Source organism: Tachyglossus aculeatus, chromosome 11 (genome assembly GCF_015852505.1).
Source record: "Tachyglossus aculeatus isolate mTacAcu1 chromosome 11, mTacAcu1.pri, whole genome shotgun sequence".
NCBI lineage: Eukaryota > Metazoa > Chordata > Mammalia > Monotremata > Tachyglossidae > Tachyglossus > Tachyglossus aculeatus.
This window is the reverse complement of record NC_052076.1, coordinates 36,078,917-36,100,016: the sequence shown is the minus strand read 5'-3', so window position 1 is coordinate 36,100,016 and position 21,100 is coordinate 36,078,917. Positions and strand designations below refer to the sequence as shown.

At 45.3% G+C, this 21,100-nt stretch overlaps 1 long non-coding RNA gene across 1 annotated transcript in view; it reads left to right on the top strand.

The window, feature by feature from the left end:
• LOC119934050 overlaps positions 1-17,679 on the top strand; it is a 64,807-nt gene extending 47,128 nt beyond the window's left edge. Inside the window, exon 2 of the long non-coding RNA XR_005452849.1 lies at positions 15,081-17,679. This is a non-coding gene — a long non-coding RNA (uncharacterized LOC119934050). The remainder of the gene's footprint in view (positions 1-15,080) is intronic.
• The last annotated feature ends 3,421 nt before the right edge of the window (positions 17,680-21,100 follow it).

The following is a 21,100-nucleotide window of genomic DNA, read 5'->3' as shown; positions in this document are numbered from 1 at the left end:
CTTGTGAAATTTATGATATTTATGAGCAATGATATTTATTGAGCGCTTACTGTATATAGAGCACTGTACTAAACTCTTGGGGGAGTACTAAACAATAGAGTTGGTACTCTATTGCCTGCCCACGATGAACTTACAACTTCAGTAAGCACTCAATAAATGCCATAGATTGATTAATTGCACTTGGAAAAGAAGCAGTCCATACCCATCTCAGGGAACTAGAAAGAATTTTCCCTTGTCTCTAAGTGGCCAGCTCGGGATCACTGACACATGTTTTTCCACCATATCAGGTCTTACTGACTCCGTCCACACTAATCACCTTACCCATCAGGCTCCCAAAGAGGAAAGAGGTGGTGTAATGATGATGATAATAACTGTGGTATTTGTTAAGTGCTTGCTATGTGCCAAGCACTGTAGTAAACACTGGGGTAGATAAACAGGTCAGATAGAGTCCCTGTTCAAAATGGGGTTTACAGTCCAAGTAGGAAGGAGAACAGGTATTGAATTGCCACTTTACAGATGAGGAAACTGAGCGGAGAAATGAAGTGACTTGCCCAAGGCCACATAGCAGGCAAGTGTTGGTCTCCGGATTAGAACCCAGATCATCTGACTCCCAGGCCCACATTCTTTTCACTAGACGATGCTTTGTGAAGTTGAAGTCAATCTGTAGGTCTTGAGCTGGTTGTGTTTTCTCTGATTTGAAGTCTCTGGCCAGAAGTTATCTGCAATACCAGCATATAATGTCCCTGGATACTAATGGTGATTACAAATGCAATTAAACCATAATGTGCTTCTCTCTTACTTCTGAAGGATGGGGGAGTAGTGTGTGTATGTATGTGTGTGTGTGTATGTGTATGTCTTCTCCACATTGTAATACTTCAAAATGTTTCACACTTGTTCAAACAGTTTGTTTGGATAGTTTTTCTCCGCCATAAATACTGTAGTGTTGACTGATTGATTGTAATTGTGCTAAATCCGCTCCAGTACTTACATGGATTTTTCTTTCAAACTGGGGCATGTATTTGCTGTTCATCAAAGGTAAGGAAGGACTATGCCTGGCCAAAGCTGGGTGAGGTGGGTCCTACTGCAATGGATTTTCCCCCCAGCCTAGGTATTGACCCCCTGTCCCGGTCGTTTCGCCTGTCCACCGTAAATGACTTGGACTATGATGAGAATAATTGTAATAATAATGGTAAGCTTGTTATGGGCAGGGACCATGTCCACTAATTTTGTTGTGTTGTACTCTCCCAAGCACTTAGTACAGTTTTCTGATCATGGTAAGTGCTCAATAAATACAACTGATTGATCGGTATTTGTTAAGTGCTTCCTATATGCCAAGCACCGACGTGGATGCAAGATGATCAGGTTGGATGCATTCCCTGTCCCAGGTGGGACTGATAGTCTCAACAGGAGGGAGAATAGATAATGAATCTCCATATTATAGGTGAGGAAACTGGGAAACTGAAGTCTGGAGAAGCTAAGTGACTTGGCCAAGTTCTCACAGCAGACAAGTGGTGGAGCTGGCTCTAGAACACAAGTCCCCTGACTCCCAGGACTGTGCTCTTTCCAGTGGGCCATGTCGCTCAGATCACCTGCTCCATGGGGGTGCTGAGAGTAGCCCTCCCCTGAGAGGTTCATTGGGAGGGTGGCGGGAGGCCTTCGCGACACTCAAATTCATCTCACTTGTGGTCTCAGCATATTTACGAGCCCGGATCTCAACTGTCAAAGGTGATGTGTTTGCTTCCTCTGCCCCCTCCTGCCCCCGAGATTATTAGCAACACTAATAACAATAATAATAATCTAGTATTTAGCAGTTCTCTAGCCGTGTTCATTTTACAGATGTTAACTAATCTTCCCAACATCCCTAAGAGGTAGGTAAGTATTATTGGCTGTGATAGACTGGACCCTATATATATGCTAAGGACAGCAAAATAGTTTACTATTCATCATGCTTCATTTGATATATTAACTGGTATTTTTAAAACACCCCATCGCAGATACAATAATTAGAGATGTGCTTTTGTTAACAAAGCTACTACCCACTTCTAGCGTACCCTTGGGTACTAAATAATTACCCACTTTATGTGGTTATCTAGTTCACTAATTACCCACAGAAATTGGGGTCAGGTGTTAACTGCTTGAAATAAGTATCCTCCAAAGACATAGCTGAGTTGTATAAAGAAAATGATGCGTTCCTAGCAAAATTTTTAAAAGTCACATATGTGGATCTATGTGCTCAGATGAGGGGCTGATGGCGGGGAGTCGAAGGCAGGGAAAGGAATCGAAGTTTGGCTTGGGATATAAAATTAAACCAATGCTCGTGCCCGGGAGGTAGGCAGGACAGTCCAAAGTCCGATTCTCGGGACAATCCATGTTCCCGGTCCTGGTTCACCCACACCAGCCCATCTTGGCCAGGTACAGTCTCTCGTTCCCAAGTCCGGGGTTGGTAGAATTCGTTCATTCAATCGTATTTATTGAGTGCTTACTGTGTGCAGAGCACTGTACTAAGCGCTTGCACTGTAACACCTGAGACAGTTGATCGCCGGCTCACTTGGGGGATGATTAATTTCTGTGTTCCAGGGAGGCACCCCAGTGTGTCAAATCTCTTTTGACAGCTCCACCTTTTCTGACTTCCTTAACACGTTTTGTTCTCTGGGCTAGTCCAGTTAGCCAGAATCTGAAAAAGGATCTGTGTCCCTCACCAGCGGATGACAGCCACCCCTTCCCCCTCTCCGATAAGCAGAAATTAAGGACTCCAAAGACTTCAGCTGTTTTCATCCATCCTCCCTGCCTCTCCCCTTTCTCTCCCTCTTCTTCTCTCCCACAGGTCTCTCTCCCTTATCTTTCCTTCTTTCTTCGTCTCTCCCTTTCTCTTTCCTTCTCTCTCTTTCACTCCCCGAATGTCTTTCCCCTCTTATGGGAGTGTCTGCATCTCTCCCCTTCCTTCTGGATCTTTCTCTCTCCCTCACTTTTCACCTTTCCCCTCTCCTTGGCACCTGCCTGATTTCTGCCTGACTCTCAGCCAGAGACAAAGCACCGTGTCGGAACCTAAAGAGGCTTCCCTTTAAAATAAAATAGACTTAAAGGAGAGAAAAACCCTTGGGCCCATCAGATCTGCCTCCTTAGGGGTTGTGAGTTGAATAGCAGTTCAATTCCCTGGATGATTCTAGCCTGGGAAAGTGGGTCAGGTAAGCAATATTCTTCGATGTGGCTGAGAAGAGGTAGTTGCCCTTATTTTGGGAGATACCTGCTTTAATGTTTCATTGTTTAGCAGAGCTCTTAAAATGGGCGCCAGCAGAATGCTTTAGAAATGCTCCAAGAGGCTGTCGTGATGTCTTTCCCACCTCCCTATCTCCCTATTTCTCTCTCTCTCTCTCTCTGTCTCCCTCCCTCCCTCCTTCCCTCCCATTCTCTCTTTTTCTGCCATCTGAATGATTATTTATCATGATCAAGGGGCTTTAGGCTGATCAATGAAGTGTATATGTATCTGACGGACATTTGAGAGGAGAAATGAGGAAAATGTCTGCAGTGGAAAGGCAGCGTTCAGACGAGATATGGTGACTGATGAACTCGTTTTGAAATCCAAGGGCATATAAGTGGTAAATGAGCGCATATTGCAAATATAGTCTACGAGCGCAGCCCTGCTATTGAATAGTGTGGAGAGAGATTTTCAGCTTTGAAGTCATCAAAAGCCAGAGACAGAGTGTCTGCATTTTTGAATGCAGACTTAAAGCGTTGCTATTTCAACCCAAGAGATGCCGGGTTCAAAGAATAGCTTGGGATCTGTTGACTTTTCTGAAAAAAGAAACCAGAAAGGAAATTACATCTTAATTTTTTAACAATTCACTCTGGGTGAGAGAACAGTACTGCATATTTTCCCTCTATAGCCTCCTTTTCGTCCCCCCTTCCTCCTGCCTTGCCCTTTTTTTCTTTGAGAGAATGTGATACCTGATCCGTGTGTCTGGGCGTCTGAGAGTTTTTTATTTGTATAATACAGTGTCTGGCCTTATCCCTGACCTGGTGGTGTATTTTGGGTCTCATTAGTAGTCAGAAAGATGCTTTAGAGCATCCGTTGCTGTAAGTCAGGGATGAGCGAGGGAGGTGGAGAGAGAGACTGAACATGAGAATATGAGAATATTAGAAGAGGAGGGTTGATTCAAGCTCCTGTCTCCAAGATATGAAGGAAGTGAAAAATGACAGTCCTGCAGCTCCGAATGTGTGAGCCTGGCAGGAAGAGGAGACAGGCCTGAGGGCGGTGGGGGCGCGGGGGGGGGGGGGGGGGGGTTAGAGGGAGATCACTCTCAGAAAAATAGAAGAGCTATAGGTGATTTGTGAGTATGTGTGGTTGCGGGGGGGGGGCGGGGGAGGTATTGATTCCTTTTTCTGCTAGAGCTTTAAGCAAGCACATAAGGAATCTGTACGGTGTTCGGGCAAAAAAGGGGATCTGAAGCTCTTGAAACCAGACACTGCAGCTTTCCAGGAGCCCAGTGAGAGGGAAGAGAAGAAAGGGGGCAGTGTTGGTCCAGGAAATTTCAACTTGTCGCTGATTGGAGCCTGATGCTTGCTGTCCGTCTGCAGCCTCCCTTGCAATCTCTATCTCTCTCTCTCTCTCTCTCTCTCTCTCTCTCTCTCTCTCTCTCTCTCTCTCTCTCTCTCTCTCTCTCTCTCCCCCTCTCGCTCTCTGTCTCTCTCTCTCTCCCCCTCCCTCCCTCTCCCTCTCTCTCTCTCTCTCCCTCCCTCTCCCTCTCCCTCTCCCTCTCGCTCTCTCCCTCTCCCTCCCTCCCTCTCTCCCCCTCTCCCTCTCCCTCTCCCTTTCCCTCTCTCCCTCTCCCTCTCTCTCCCTCTCCCTCTCCCTCTCTCCCTCTCCCTCTCCCTCCCTCTCCCTCCCTCTCTCTCCCTCTCTCTCCCCCTCTCCCCTCTCTCTCAGTCTCTCTGTCTCTCCCTCCCTCTCCCTCTCTTTCTTTGATTTTTTTTTCCTCTCTCGCCTTCTCCTTCACTGAAGCCTAGGGGAGCCAGTAAAGATTAAATGCGCTTTCTCAAAGCCAGCCACTTCCCGCTGCTATGTCTAAAGGGCCCTTATTTTATTATTTTTTTAATTTTTAAAAAAGGGAGGGGGAGAGAGAGGAGGAAAAGAGAGAGGTGGGGTGGAGAGAGAGAGGAGAGAGAGAGAAGTGAGGGACTGTAATGATGTGGCGCTGATGGAAGAGAGGAAAGGAGAGGACAGAACAGACCCAGCGTCGAGCCCTTGGGCTGAAGGAAGGTGAGCTACCTCCCCGAATTGAATCCGCAGCGCCTTTTTCGTGCGTGTAGTTTTCCCGCAAGCAGCAGGGAGAGAGGGGGCACGGGCTGATATGGTTTTGCTCGTCTGTTTCTCCCAAGAAGTGAAAAAAAAAACTAGGTTAGGGGCCCCGGGGTGCCGAAGGTTTGCAACTGGGGGAGGAAATGGATGGATATACCATTCATGGATATATCGGGCTTCTTCTCTGCCATTTAGCCGTGCCCGGGCAGATGGGTACCACGCCGGGGCCTAAACCGCCAGAGAAAGGAGGGAGATGGGCGTGGGGGGGGGGAGAATAAAATAAGGGGAGACGAGGGAAGGCTGAGCTCCCTGCCCCGCCCCCCCTCCATCCCCCACCCCCCTGTCTCTCTCGGCAGGCTGGTTTTTGGAGGTGGTCCGTGAGGCTCCATTGACTAGGAAAAGAGACGGGGGGAAAGGCGGAGGGGAGGGGGGTGGGTGGGGGGTGAGACTCGGATGCAAAAATCTAGCGGCTGGCATCTCCCGCTCCACTTTCCCTCCGGTCCTGGCACCGGCCGTCGCGACAGCCGCGGCGCGGTGGGGGCGATGCCCGCGGCCCCTGCCCCCCGCGGCCCCTTGCCCCCCGCGTCCCCGCTCCGCTAAGGGCAGCAGGTCGGGAAGCGGGACACTGCGGAGTCGTCCTGGGGTTCGCCCCCTCCCCTTTTCGTAGTTTTATTTTTTTGGAGGGGGGCTCATTTTTTTTCCCATTTTTTTTCTTTGCATATAGGAATTCCCTCTCCCCATTGCTTGCTGTTTTTTTTTTTCTCCCCCCCTCCGGTCAAAACGCCAGGGGGGCAGCTTCTGATGCAGGGGGAGCGCCCCCCTCCTCCTGGGAACCCCCACCCCCTCGGACCCCCTCCCTTGAGACCTCTCGGGGGACCTCCCCCAGCCCCATATCCCCCCCCCCCACCCACCCAACTCCGGTTCCCCTGGGCCGTGGCTGCGGTGCCCGAAGGCTGAAGCCCCGCTCGGCTCCTGGAAGGGTGAGTGTCGAAGTAGTCTGATCCCGGACCCCCCCCCCCCGCCAAAAAAAGAGGAACCCCCGGCTCCCCCCGAAAACCGGTCCTAGGGACTCGGGCGAGTCGCCCCCCCCCCCCGCCCCCTGCCCCCTCCCCCCTGCCCCCTCCCCCTTCCTTTGGACCAGGGCACCTCGTCTTCTCACCCTGCTTTTCTGGTTGGAGTACTGATGCTTTGACAGATCCTCCCCCCCCCCCCCCCAACAGACACACACACGCTCATTTTTAAAGCGTTTCCCAAATTGTGTCTTTTACCTGCCATTTTGGTCATCCGGAGTCAAAGCTTGAGCCTGCTGCAATTTGGTCATGATTTTCTCCTAGGTGATTTGTTACACCCACACACACGCACACACACACACGCGCGCGCGCGCACACACAACCTTCTCAGACCCTTGGCATGTGTATGTAGACATACGTGGTGGGCGTGTGTTTGTGTGTGTGCAAGAGATGGAATGTTCTTTTTGCAACCGAGAGCCCTGCATTCACCTGTTTGTGGTGTTTTAGTTGCGTCTCTTGCTCAGAATGTGCCTGTCATGCTCCTTATTCTCCCCCCAATAAGGAATTACTTGCTGCGCCCCTCTCAATCCCTGAGACCCTAACTTGTGATGTTTCCCGTTTAAATCCACGGGTTAGGTTCTTGGGAGCTGTGAGTTGTGCTTTTCCAACTTCGCTACTTGGGGGAGTTCGAGGGGTTTAATTGCCCTTCCCTTTTCTCCTCCCCCCCCCACCCTGGTTCCCCCTCCAAAAAAAAAAAAGGAAAAAAAAAGGAAATGCAGAGGGGATGAAGCTTTAAATGAACAGGGTGAGGTTACCTTTCCAGTTCTCATTGTTTGATGTGATCAGGTGACTAGAAGGTGGTAGTTTACGCATTGCCATTTATGTTCAAATGTGCGTGTGTATGTGTGCATGTGTGAGTGTGTTCCTAGCCTCTGAATAACGCTCTGGAGGCGTGCACGTGCTCCCTTCTCTATACCATTTTCGCGTTATTGGAGGCTGGTGGAGATCATCGACTTTATGTTTCCTTGAGAGCAACACACAGTACCCGAGAGCGTGACAGCAACAGCTCAGTACCTGGTGCTTGACCTCAAAACATTTCAGCAAAAGTCCCAGCATGCCCCATGCCTCCAAGTTTGAACCTGAACAATATATCTCCGACATATGCCAAGTTAAAAAAAATATATATATACATATATATATATGTTGTATATAATGCAACACGAGGTCTCTGGACTGAAATAGTGGTGCAAAAAAGGGCCAGAAAAATCTGTTTCTGTTCTCTTAGAAGGATGGAATCCGTGGGGCTACTAGGACCGATTAGTGCCATCTCATGCCGAATTTTGAACCGCTAACTCAAAGAACGGCAAAGAGGAAAAAGGTTCAAATGTCATTTGTGCTTTTGTCGATTTTTTTTATTGACATTTATGTGAGAGTTAAAACTGGTTGGCCCTGGAAATTTTATTTTATAAATGCGTACGGTGAAACAGTTAAAAAGCCCAGCCACTTCATCTCTTTAAGATCATTGAATGACTACTACTATTTTGAATGCTCAATAAAATTTATCTGGTTCTCGACAAAGTCCAAAAAATATTTTTGTCAGTGAAAACTTGATATTTAAAAATAATCTGTGTCGGTTCTGTTTGCCAGAACCGTTATACATCCTATTCATTTCCAAATAGCAATCTATTTCTATTGATCTTTTCCAGCCACTTTGCTGTTTCCAGGTTCAATGCGAGATACCTTAGCTTACCTTACCATTGTGAACATTTCCAATCTACAATTTCAGGCCGTTTTAAGCCCCCTGTTGCAGTTTTGAACCTTCATTTCCCTTTGAAATGGAAAAAGAAAGATTTAAATCTTTGCAAAATGAACTAGGAGTGTCTCACCTTTATGAATCTTTATATCGGATGTACATTTATATTATTGCAACGATCAACTAGCAAGGAGGTTGTCCTTTGCCTGAAAAATAAGTGAGAGTAATTTTTCGTCATTGATTCCAAATGGTGGTCCAGAGACCATTTTGTATCGGGAAACCAAAACGAAAAGATTAACTCTGCAATAATCGTCCAATATCTTTTGTTGAAATCTTATGTAAAACAGTTGGATGAATAATGGTTTCCAGGCTCTGAAAGAGAAATGTGAATATATTTAGAAGAAAACTTTCATTTTTACAGGTTGCCTTTTTGTACATTACCACGATTTCTCTGTATTTTTTTTTATTTTATTTAGTATGGACATACTTTGGTTTCTGTTAAATTGAGGAAGGCGGAATCTAGAAAAATGAATATATATTGCAACACTATATTTCCAGCACATAGATGTACGTGCCTATCAGACTAACAATATATGACTGCGGTTGGAGATGCCATGAAAATATATGCTGGGATAATTATAACTGTACCTATAGAAATATGCAGAATGAATCATCTATAGGATTCCATATTTTAGTCAGAAAAAGAGGAGTCTTACTGACCTGGTGAAAGTACCCATATATATATATTTTTTTTTTCTTTTCCATGTAAACGGCTGATCTGCCACAGGACCCAGATTGCCTTTATTGTACAGTTTGTCAACTGAATATTTGGGAGTGTAGCACAATGCAAGAGCTCTTCTATTTCAGCTGCAATCTACCTCTCGGCAGGGACCGGTTTCGCAGCACCCCGGCTCCTTTCCCGAGTCCATCAGCGAAGTTCAGTGAAATGAATAACATAATTGGTAGTTGGTTCAATCACTACCAGTCTAGACTAGCCCAGACGCATCAATTAGAGGGGGGCTGTCTTTTAAAGCGAGAGTGCAAGCGAAACAAGCAAGGCCTTATTGATACTGATCTTTCAAAGTGCAAATCCAGCTTGGCAGAAAAAAAAAATTAAAAAAAAGGCAGGAGGGGGAGGGGGAAGAGAAAGACCTTAACTAGATCTTTTGGAGACAGAAGAACAGGAAGCTTGAGAGAAAAGGGTGGGGGAATAATGAGTGAAATGCAGGCAACATCTCCTTGGAGCTTACACTTACAATTCAGTTCACAGGGGAACTAGATTTTTTTTTTTTTTTTGCCTGGCTGAAAAGGTGCCAGCTAAAAATCCGTGCAGTTGGAAATGTAACAGCATTAGAAAGCTCCAGGGAGAATAAAGCCGACCCACACCAGCCAACCCGCAGCTCCTTCTCCCCCCTTCTGGAAAGAAAATAACTGCATATTTTCATTTTCGAGACTGTGACTACTCTTCTATCATAAAAATGCTAGTGCATTCTCTGTCCCTTTAAATCTAGGATATATGAAACTGCATTCCGGGAAAGATATGCTGGATTAACTGGTGTTTCGCTCCTGGTTTCAGTATAAACTCTGGGATAGACTGTAGAAGCCTTTGAATAAAAATTTTAAAAAAAGAAAAGAAGAAAAGAAAGGATGATTTAGAAGTGTTGAGAGCACATCACGCCTGAGGGGAAAAGAATGTTTCATTAGTATTAATTAAAACATTGCTAATATATTCTAATAAAATCAAAATTAACATTTTTAGCTGATTCGCTTACTATGTAAAAGAGACAAAAACGTATTATCGACTGCGCATCTCTGCATTCCAAACGCATTTGCTCATTCAGCGGAATTATTATTATTTTTTCACCAGGGTGTTTAAGCTTCTCATCGAAGATTTAGAGGAAATTCCTCTTCCAGGTTTAAAAGGGGTGGTGGGAAGAAAAGAGACTCTATTGAGGACCGCATCTTAAAAAATATTCTGATGCTCCTTTTCTTCGCTTACTATATCGAATGTTGGATCAGGACATATAACCCTCATCAAAAATGGCCAATGCGTATTTTTTTCTTACTTCCCTTTAAAAATACCTGCCAGGTTATTTAAACATTTATGGGTTCAGTTGCCAAGTTTATCTGAGTGACATGCAATTAAATGGCTGGTGCTGGTCTGCTGATTAATTAATTCTAATTCCAGCTTTTCTTCCATTGAAAATTCCCGATAGGAGCAAGTCACCTTCACTAAATTATTTTCATTTGGAGACCTTTGAGAGCAAAGCATGTTTGTGCTGATCCTGGATTTTCAATTTCAGTTGTTTCTTGGGACCAGATTCTTTGTTTCACCTTTAAGTTTAATCGACTTCAAAACAATTTTATTCCTCCATCAAGTTAGAGATCGTGTTACCTCTCAGTTATTCCGCATTTATAACTCAGAAACAATGGTTTGCGATTTTTTTTCCCCAGTGTCTATTTGGCTTTTTTTGCAAATAAATCTTTGTCCAACCCAGGTGACGAAACTTTGGGAGTAGGATAGAAAGAGAGGGAGTCTTTAGAGATACTGCCTATCTTTCAAAGCCCTGGCATCCCCAGTGCCTTCCAGAGAGACTTTACCTTGATTGAATAAACTCGTCTACTGCCTTTTTCCAGTCTTCATTAGAAAAGAGCAATCTCTGTTCAGTTTCACACACATTGTTCCATAATCCAGGCAATAAATGCTAATTAGTAATGCTCAAGGATATGACCATTCAGAGTAATTATCATAATTTACCTCTTCCTTGTTAAAGTCTCTCCTTGCTGATTTCAAAAGAAAAAAAGACAAATTTTAAAGCGGGGATTTTTACTGTTTCACTGGAGTTGAAACATACGCAGAGGGTGGTGAAGAGCAGTGTGGTCAGGGTGGTGACATCTCCAGTAGAACGTATTCCAAAAAGGATTACCACCTGGATTGGGGGGAATACATCAAATTTGGCCTGGACACCAGACATGTGTAATTTCATTAAACACACACACACACACACGCACACACACAAAAAAAAAACCAAACACTCAAGACTCTTCTCTTCCCTGCCCACCCTACTTTGAAAGCCTCTTACTGAGCAGAACAAAGGAAATAGCTAACTGTAAAGGCGTCATTAAGTGTGAGGACTTAACAGCAAGATAAAGTGTGTGGTATGACAACATATTTTATTGCACAAAAGTACAGAGAATGAAATAATTCAGTGGTATTCTTAACTAATTAGAAGAAAGATCTTTCAGGAAGAATTGGAAAATGATTCCACTCCCCTTGAATATGGGGTTCTGATTCTCAAGAGGTCACATATGTACGTGTCTTATTGTTGCTTTGTGATGAATTGTGTAGGAAAGTGACCAACATTTGAATTGTTCTGCATTTTTTAAGCCTCTTTGAGGATGGATGGACCCGGGGCTCGTCAGAAGTGAATGCAGTGTAATGAATGGTTTTCCATGTTTAGTCATAGATAAAGTACCTCTTTCTGAAATGTGCTTCTGCACGTCAGTTGTTCAGGAATTTTGAGAGCATCCAGCCTCTAGATTCAGTGGCATGTGTGCCACAACCCCCAGTTAGCTTCCTCTTCAGCCTTTAACCTAGAGGTTGGGGAAGTTGATTTTTCGACGATCCTTTAGAAAAAGCCATTCCTCTCCTAGAAGCTAGCAGACGTTATTGAGGATGGAGAACAGGCGAAATGGAGGCACTGATCGCAAGAAACGAGAAAAGACTTAGTTTTCCCCATTCTGTTTAAGGTATGCTCCCCAGTACACACTGTTCACTGATCTTTTAACAGTAGCTCCCTTTTCACTCCAAGCCAATAGGAGCATCATTAGGGAAATGACTCCCGTTGGATACCAGGCAGAAGGAACCACCTGCAAAATGTTGATGGTGCTATTGAAATCTCAAGTGGAATCAGCTTTCAAAAAATTGGATATTAGATACATCCGATATAATTTGCAATCTGTAATTACACTAATGTGCATATATTTGTGTGTGGCTTTATGTGTTGCCTACTTGAGGTATTTCCTTTGTATTGCTCGGCATTTGCAAGGGCTCAAGGGGAGGCTCAGCCCTGGAATATTTTCAGAATCCACTTCTTTTTATCCAGAATGTGTTCTTACCGAGCAGTGTGAAATCACCTAGACTCTAAGAAGGTCCCTGTTAACCAGTTGATCTGGTTATAAACTGGAGGAAAGGAATGATGCTGAATATGCCACCCTGCAGAAGAGGAGGAAAGTACACCCCAAATATTTGATCTCCCATCTTCATTCAGTGTGGCACTGTGACACTGCGAGAGCCCTGTGATAAATACCTATATCACTTCCCATTATTTCCCAATCCCCTTTTGTTCTGTCTTCATATTATGACTGTAAGCTCCTTGAGAACAAGGATCATGCTTGCCAACTTGTTTTCTCCCAAGCGCTTAGTACAGTGCTCTTCGCATTGCAAGAGCACAATAAATACCGTAGATTGATTGATTGGTATAAGGATATTTATCAAAAGCTTACTATGTGCCAAACATCATCCCCCTCTAACAACCATTATGAGTATCAAGAAGCTGTTGTGTTCTATTTTGACCAAGAGAATGCCTCTTTTTACAAAAGAGGGCATACACCAAGAAAATGGCCTTAGGGCTGGATTAATGACTTCAAGAATGAGAGAAACACCTTTCCTTTCTCTCATCTCCATTTTGCATGGCTCCCAGTGAAACCATGTAGTCTGTCATTCATGTTCATAGCCTGGATCTCCATCAAGATCTGGGCAGCTGGTAGAACCGTCCAAATGGCTCCCGTAAAAGTAGAGGGCTACCCAAGGGCTTTTTCACTGGAGAAAACGTCACCACCCAGACAGCTGCACCTCTGTCCCTTCCTACAAAAGCTCATTCATTCATTCAGTCATGTTTATTGAGCACTTACTGCGTGCAGGGCACTGTACTAAGCACTTGGGAGAGTAGAGTAAAACAATGAACAGACACATTCCCTGCCCATGCAGTCTTACAGTCTAGAGGATCCACAGTCTTCCATCTACAGCTCATGAGGCAAGGCAGCTGTTGGATCGAATCGATGATCCAGCCAACCCAGGATCCTGTTTTCACGGCAGCAGAATGTTTCGTGGAATCATGTCGTGGTTGCCTTGTGAACATTTCTCGTTAGGGTTGGTAACGGGCCATCTCTCAATCTCTAGCTTTCCCTTCTTCATCTTTAACTTTCTCGCTTGAAACTTAATGTGGTGAGATTCGTCCACAGCCAAGCTCCTCTTGAGGTTGCTGCTAGAGGCTGGGCAACCGCCTTCTGTAAGGAAACAACAGATTTCCAGGAGCAGCCAGTAACAGGAGAGGAGGTCGTACAAGAAGGTACAGCACCTACTACAGTGCACTGCACCAAGTGGGTGCTCAATAAATAGTACTCCTGCTGCTGCTGCTGCTGCTACTACTACTACTATTACTACTACTACTACTAATATTAATACTACGTATATGTCATGGCTCTACTATCCACACCCAGGCTCCTTTAAGCCAGAGGAGGTCCTAAGAGAATATTTTTCCTGCTTGGCTTGCAAACCATTTGATACATGGACATGCGAAATAGTCTGGCTGTTAATAATAGTAATAACAGTATTAGTTAAGCCCTTACTATGTGCCAAGTGCTGTGAGAGATACAGGACACTCAAATCAGGTACAGTCTCTATCCCATATGGGGCTCACAATCTACTAGAGTGGGAGGCAGGTATTTATCGCCATTTCTCACTTGTGGAAACTTGGGGCACAGTGAAGTCAAGTGACTTGGCTAATGTCACCCAGCAGGCAAATGTTGGGATTGGGATAAGAAGCCAGATCTACCTGACTCCCAGTCTTCCTGTGCTTTCCCTAGGCCACTCTGGTTGTTCATTTAGTTGGGGTTAGGGTTAGCTTTTCCCAGCCCACTCTAGCCCCACAAAAGCTCTAGGGAGAGCTGATGTGGAGTGTAGGATCTAGGATTCCTCTTTTGAAAACTGAGCTGCTTAGAAACCGGAGTTTCCTGAACTCAAATGGAAACTGAAAAAGTTTGTATGCAGTACCACCAAGAAGCAGTATCCAACATAGTGGTTTTTATATTCTCTCACTGACTGACCCCCTGCTGCCCCTGAAAGGACACCTGGTCACCCTCCAAAAGTTTCAGAATTAGAATCATGCCCAGCTTAAAAGTGGGGCGCCCTTCCTCATCCCCCCAGCAGACTCACCCCAGCATCACTGACCCCCTAGTTCTGTTCTCTGCACCCTGTCGACTGACTAATCCGCATCATAGTCATGTTCTGTAGAGCATAGTGATAGCTCTGAGAGTTGGGCTGAATTATTAAAGGAGGATGAGCGTTCTTGACGTTGGAATTCCATACGTCTTCTAGCTGATGGACAGGGGCAGGACAGTCCTTTCAGTGTACTTTGCCTATCTCGTTTAGGATGAGTTTGATTGGATTGTCTCACCCTCAGATATGAATGAAGGCCAAGGGGACCCAGCAGTTGGATTGTCCAGTTTTCAGCTCAAACCCACCCACCTGTTATCCCCTCCCAAATTCCTTTCTCTCCCAGGTCCACTTTCATGGTATGCAGGCTCGTGGCCGGGCACTGGAATTACTACTAGGCTAAATTCATTAGAAGGGAAGAGGAGAAAGTGCTGACATGACAAAAGGAAATTCCTCATCTGAGCTCTGAATCGTATTACTCGTGTTTTACCACCCTAGGCGTTATGGGATACATGCTGGCAAGTGGTTGGTTTTCCATGTTATTTCCACCTCTTCTATATTGCCCTTCCTCTGAATGGCTCAGTGTGTGTCTCACCACCTTGCATCTATGGGTTCGGTATTCCCCACCACCTTTTTCCATGTCATTTCAGAACAACACAGAGCAAAAGCACTGTTTTTCTGGGGGAAATATGATTGTACAAATGAGTGGGACATGGTTCCCAACTTGCCTAAATATGTTTATTATGGCCACATCCCCATGACACGTTCTGTTGTTTCTCGAGTTTGTGTTTATACTCTTTTCAGCCGATTCCATTAGCCTGACCTCTGAATTCCACCCAGTAAAAGGACTCAGATCTCACATGGAAGGACACCATTATTACTGCTAAGATGGTCTGCTAGAAATTGTTTCTCTTGCTAAAACACACCGAACTCACCCTGTTCCAGCGGAGGCCGATCCAGCCAATGAGAAGCACTGGAAGAGATGGAATCTGGTGAAACAGTGGCAACCAGTGGCCGATGAAGGGCTCTGACCAAGATGAGGTGGTTCCAGGATTCTAACCAGGCTCTCACCAGTGGAATCAGCATTTCTGATGAGCTGCCTGCCCAGAGCTGTGTGCGTCCGTGGGTCTGTCTTTTAATTCAATGTGACATTGTTTTCCTCTTCTTAAGTCATAGAGCAAGCAGAGCCTGTCATTCTGACCATTTTAAACCATGGGATGGTAGCAAATGTCTTAACATAGTAAGAAGCCCCTCGATATCTTCCAGCAGTGGGTTAGCTCTCCTGAAGTCTGGCAGCAAGGTTCAGTAGCCTCTTGTGAGGAGGGAGTCAGAGACTTGGATTCTGGTCCTGGCAAGACCAACCTTCAGCGTCCCCATGGGTAAAATGCCTCTTCTTTTCTTCCTGGGAATCTTAGGAGGATGCACTGAGGGAGTCACTATGAAAGCCCAGAGGAGGATCATGCTGTTGATGAAGATGCCAAATGGGGATCCGGGATAAAAATAAATTCTCATTTAGTGGGAAGGACCTCTTTAAGAATTCAAATGGCAGCAAACCTAGCTTCCAAATATGAGGTCCAAGTGGCATCCTGGACTTTCCCTCCTATTCCCTCCATGCCAGTATTTATGGTGCGCATTCCCCGGTGGGCCCTTGAAGCATTCCCTAGACCATAATAAATGTGTGGTGAGTTTCGGCAAGAGGTGTAGGGTTCAAAAGAGAGATGTATAAATGGAGTTCCCTCTACCTACCTGCCTCTAGGTTCACCTGTTTACTTGACTCTTCAGGGCAAGTGGGACCAATGGAATGTCACCAAATTGAGGATTGCAGTGAGCAGGGGCATATTTTTACAAGGTTACCTCTGCTTCTTCCTGGCTCAATTTTGTTTCCTAACCAAACACTCGGCTTTCTTTTATTAATCATTATCCTGGCTACAGTGCCTTTCCCAGCTGGCTTCAGACTAAGAGGCCAAATGTTGGATTTGCCGCTTAGATATTCATGGTCAAAGCAAATGACCCTGCCTTGGCTAGACAGTCTGTCTGGGTCCATATCAGCCAAATGACAATTGCCCAGGGAATTTGGGCAATGTAGACAGCTAAACTGGGAAATTCAGTCTCTCTAGTCAGACAGAGATATATTTCTAGGCATTGATACATTGATGTGAATGGACATGGTGAGGCTTCCAAAGTCTTTTCCCCTCTGATATATTTCTATGCATCTATATGTTGATGTGGATTTACATAGTGAGCCTTCATATTTTTAATATGTGCAATAAATGGTGACACAACATTCTGAAACTAAGAGTGCTCATCACCTTTTATCCACCTTGAAAGCACGCAGTCAGAGAGCTTTTATGTAAGCTCCTTGAGGGCAGTGATTGTATCTCCTACTTTATTGTCCTCTCAAGGGATTTGGGCACAGTAAGTGCCAAATAAGTACCGTGGATTGATTGCTTGATGGACATAAAACCCCTATGCTCCTTACATATGCACTCCAGGCCAATAATTTTGTATGATATCTGGATGGTTGCTTGTTTCATTTTGTCTCCAAAACTGCATCCTCTCTAATAATAATTATAATAATAATAATGGCATTTGTTAAGCACTTACCATGTGTTGGGGAAGATACAAGCAAATCAAGCCGCAAAGCTGGGATTAGAACCCAGGTCTTTCTGACTCCCAACTCCATGCTCTATCCACTAGGCCACAGAAGTGCAGTTGTTTATAAGTATCTTTTGTTTCTTGGGGCATATGTGTGTGCATGTGGGTGTGGGGGAGGGTGTGTTTGAACTGTATCCCAGCAGACCATCTGATGGTTGCTGTATCCTTCAGACCTGGACGACATCATCTAGCAGCCTCGCCTCTTCATTTGGCTAATGAAATTAGTCCTGTTAATGAGCACTCTCTCAACCTTCTTTATCTACTGAACATATTGGCGAGTACCTGAGCCCGCATATTCATAAATGGTTTTTCAATAGTACTTGGGTTTTTACAGATATCAATAGCTATTAGCTGTCTTAATCCTCATGTTTCTATGCACCTGACTGGAGAATACTTGAACATCAGCTAAGTGGCCCAGAGAGAATGGGAGCAAGTCCTGGAACAGTGCTGTACTCCCATGGGACTGGTAAGATGGCTAGTAAAATGGACAAACGGCTAATGCAGATGACCAAGCGATGGATCCTAACAGGGAGAAGCCACTGAAACTTGGCCACACTCACTAGTAAAATGCTGATGACATCACCTACCCCAGCGGATTATTTTCAGTTTGCCCTCAGGCTGGAGATTGTGCTTTTTTGGATGGACAACCATTTTGCAGGGTGAAGAATAATCTCAGTAGCCTGTAGTGAGAGGACCTGTGTACTTCTTCCTTCAATAAAAATGTTCTTCTCACTCATTCGGAAAATCAGTCCTGCTTGTGTTGATTTCTTGGAAGAGTTCATACCAACACCCTCCCCAAATTACAGTTTGCGTTCTCTGTAGGCAAGTCAAACTCGTGGCGATGAAGACCTTGGTGGCCGGTACAGTGGGCGGTCAGATGCTCTCAGATGACTTTTATTCAAGCTAAGCGGCAAAACACCTATTTTCCCTCTTACCCCCAGCCTACCCAACAGAACACTGACCTCAACTCAGCCACCCACTGACCCTTTTGTTTTGAAGCTGGGTCCTCATGGGCTAAAAGGGAAGAGACCCAAGCAATCCAGTGAATTGGATCTGGAAAGACAGTCCATCTTAATGCTCCAGGCAGCTAGGAAACTGCTCTTTCCTCAATAGCAGGGTTTAATGATAACTGTGGTATTTATTAAGTGCTTACTATGTGCCAGGCACTGTACTAAGCAATGGGGTGGATACAAGCAAATCAGGTTGGACACAGTCCCTGTCCCACATGAGGCTCACAGTCTCAATCCTCATTTTACAGATGAGGTGACTGAGGCACAGAGAAGTGAAGTGACTTCATTCAATCATATTTATTGAGCACTTACTGTGTGCAGAGCACTGTACTAAGCACTTGGAAAGTCAATTCAGCAATGAAGAGACAATTCTCATCATGGCTCAGTGGAAAGAGCATGGGCTTGGGAGTCAGAGGTCATGGGTTCTAATTCCGGCTCTGCCACTTGTCAGCTGTGTGACTTTCGATCCATCACTTCACTTCTCTGTGCCTCAGTTACCTCATTTGTAAAATGGGGATTAAGACTGTGAGCCCCACGTGGGACAACCTGATTATCTTGTATCCCCTCCACCGCTTAGAACAGTGCTTGACACATAGTAAGCTCTTAACAAATACCATCATCATTATTATTAGTATTAATAATAATTCCTGCCCACACTAGGCTTACAGTCTAGAAGGGGGGAGGCAGACATCAAAGCAAGTAAACAGGCACCAATATGAATAAATAGAATTATAAGTATATAGGTCACACAACAGACAAATGGCAGGGCCGGGGTTTGGGACCTGAATGAACTGGGAGCTTCTCACTTTTCACTTCAGTTGGCCTGCATAAACATAGCCATAGAGTCAGGCAGGAAATTCCTATAGATTAGCTACTGGGCTTGAGACTGAAGTGGTCAGCCTCTGGCAAGAAAACACAAAATTGATCTAGCAAAACACACCCATCAATTTGTCCAAAAGTTTGGGGCAGGGTTCTAAGGCTGGAACCATCTTGCAATTTGATGATCAATTCAATGTTCGTTCATTCATTCATTCATTCATTCATTCATTCATTCAGTCGTATTTATTGAGTGCTCATTGCATGTGGAGCACTGCACTAAGCACTTGGGAGAGTACAAATCTATAACAATAAACAGCCACATTAATTCAGAGGAACATGGACATAATACAGGTTTAAGAGGGACCAATTGAAGATCTATTCCCTTGACATCCCAATAATAATGACAATAAACACGGTATTTATTCAGTACATACCATGTGCCAAGCATTGGGTCAAGGGCTGGGGCAAGTCTCGTGGTGAAAGAGTGAGGGAGAACAGCTATTTTAACCCCATTTTATAGATGGGGAAACTGAGACACAGCAGTTGAGTCGATAGAGTTTTTTCCAGTGTGTCCAAAGCAGGTGGAGTGCATTGTCCTTGAAATCAAGCCTGGGTTTTAAGAGCTTTGGGAAGATCATCCAGCCATTTGACTTAGGCTGAGCACAAAAGGGAGAAAATGGTTCACTTGACCAGGTGGAAAATACAGGGTAAAGTGACAGACTGTCCAGGCAACGAGAGATCCAGTGTGAAGATAACTGATATTTGTTAAGCGCTTACAATGTGCTAAGCACTGTACTAAGCGCTGGGGTAGATGTGAGATGATCAGGTCCCTTGTGGGGAGAACATCCACATTTTGCAGATGAGGGAATGGAGGTCCAGAGAAGTCAAGTGACTTTCCCAATCTGCAAGTGAGCTGCAGAGGTGAGATTAGAACCCAGCTCCTCTGACTCCCAGGCCCGAGTTCTTTCCACTAGGCTATGCTGCTTCCCTAAGTCAGCTAGAGTAAAGCCGCCTTACCTCCCTGGGTGCATGGCATTTAAACATGACTCATGGGACCCTAGAATCCTTGGGCAGGAAGGAAGTGTTAGGTCATCTAGTCTATCCCTCTGCCTCTAGATGGAACCACACCTAAACCATCCCGGGCTGATGTGCAGTCTGTTTGCTTGAACCAGATCTTTCAGAGGCTATTTCACAACCCTTCGGGGGTCACAGATTCCAGTGTTTAACAAGCCACACGTTCTCAGGATTTTCTTCCTTGTGTCTAATCTATATCCCTCCTGCTGCAGCATAAAGCCCGTTTCCTCCTGCTCTGCCCTCAGGGGAAATGAAGACCAGCTGTTTGGAGTCCTCCGAGTAAAACCAGCCTTCTTACACTAGAAAACTTTCCTCCCCCTGCTGCTCCCTGGGCTAACTCATTCCAGGGCCCCTAAGTCTTTTAAGTTCACAGCTACATCACACACATGTACATGCCCCCACGTGACGGCTCACTGCAGTACACGGAGGAAAAAAAGCTCCAATTGGGCCTTTGAATTCATGAATGAAGGGACAAATCATAGGGACCAAGAGGACATAATTGGGTAGAAATGGCTTGTCTTTATATTCTCTGGTGGGGGCCATTTTGGGGAAACCATGTCAGTGCGCTGGCTTCATCTTCCTTCAAATCACCTCTCCCTGCCTGGGAGGCAATGGAATATTCCATTCTGCTACCCAACCCTCCTGCCCTCGCCCCCTACCCTGACACCTAGCAGGGGTCACCATTGCTGCCTTTAAAAATAGGCGCAGGAGAATTTGGTCAATGGAGTAATCCAATTGTCTGAACATTCTTGGGTGCTTTGTCATTTTACATTTTAATACATCGCAGGATGCCGCCTGCCATATCGAGTGTTCCCTGGTGGAGTTGGTAACATGCGGTAAGCAGATGGTGTGGCCCTGCAACTGCTCACACTCATCACGGTTCAGCCCCCCTCTCGGAACCTAAAAGGTTTTCCCAGAAAGTGGCCCAAGACGTTTAGTGCAGCCCTTGCCATCGGCCAGTTTGGGAATTCTCATTCCCTAGTCCTGTTGGAGTGCCTTGGGGGGAAGATAATAATAATAATAATGGCATTTATTAAGCACTTACTATGTGCAAAGCACTGTTCTAAGCACTGGGGAGGTTACAAGGTGATCAGGTTGTCCCACGGGGGGCTCACAGTCTTCATCCCCATTTTACAGATGAGGTCACTGAGGCACAGAGAAGTTAAGTGACTTGCCCAAAGTCACACAGCTGACAAATGGCAGAGCCAGGATTTGAACCCATGACCTCTGACTCCCAAGCCCGGGCTCTTGCCACTGAGCCATGCT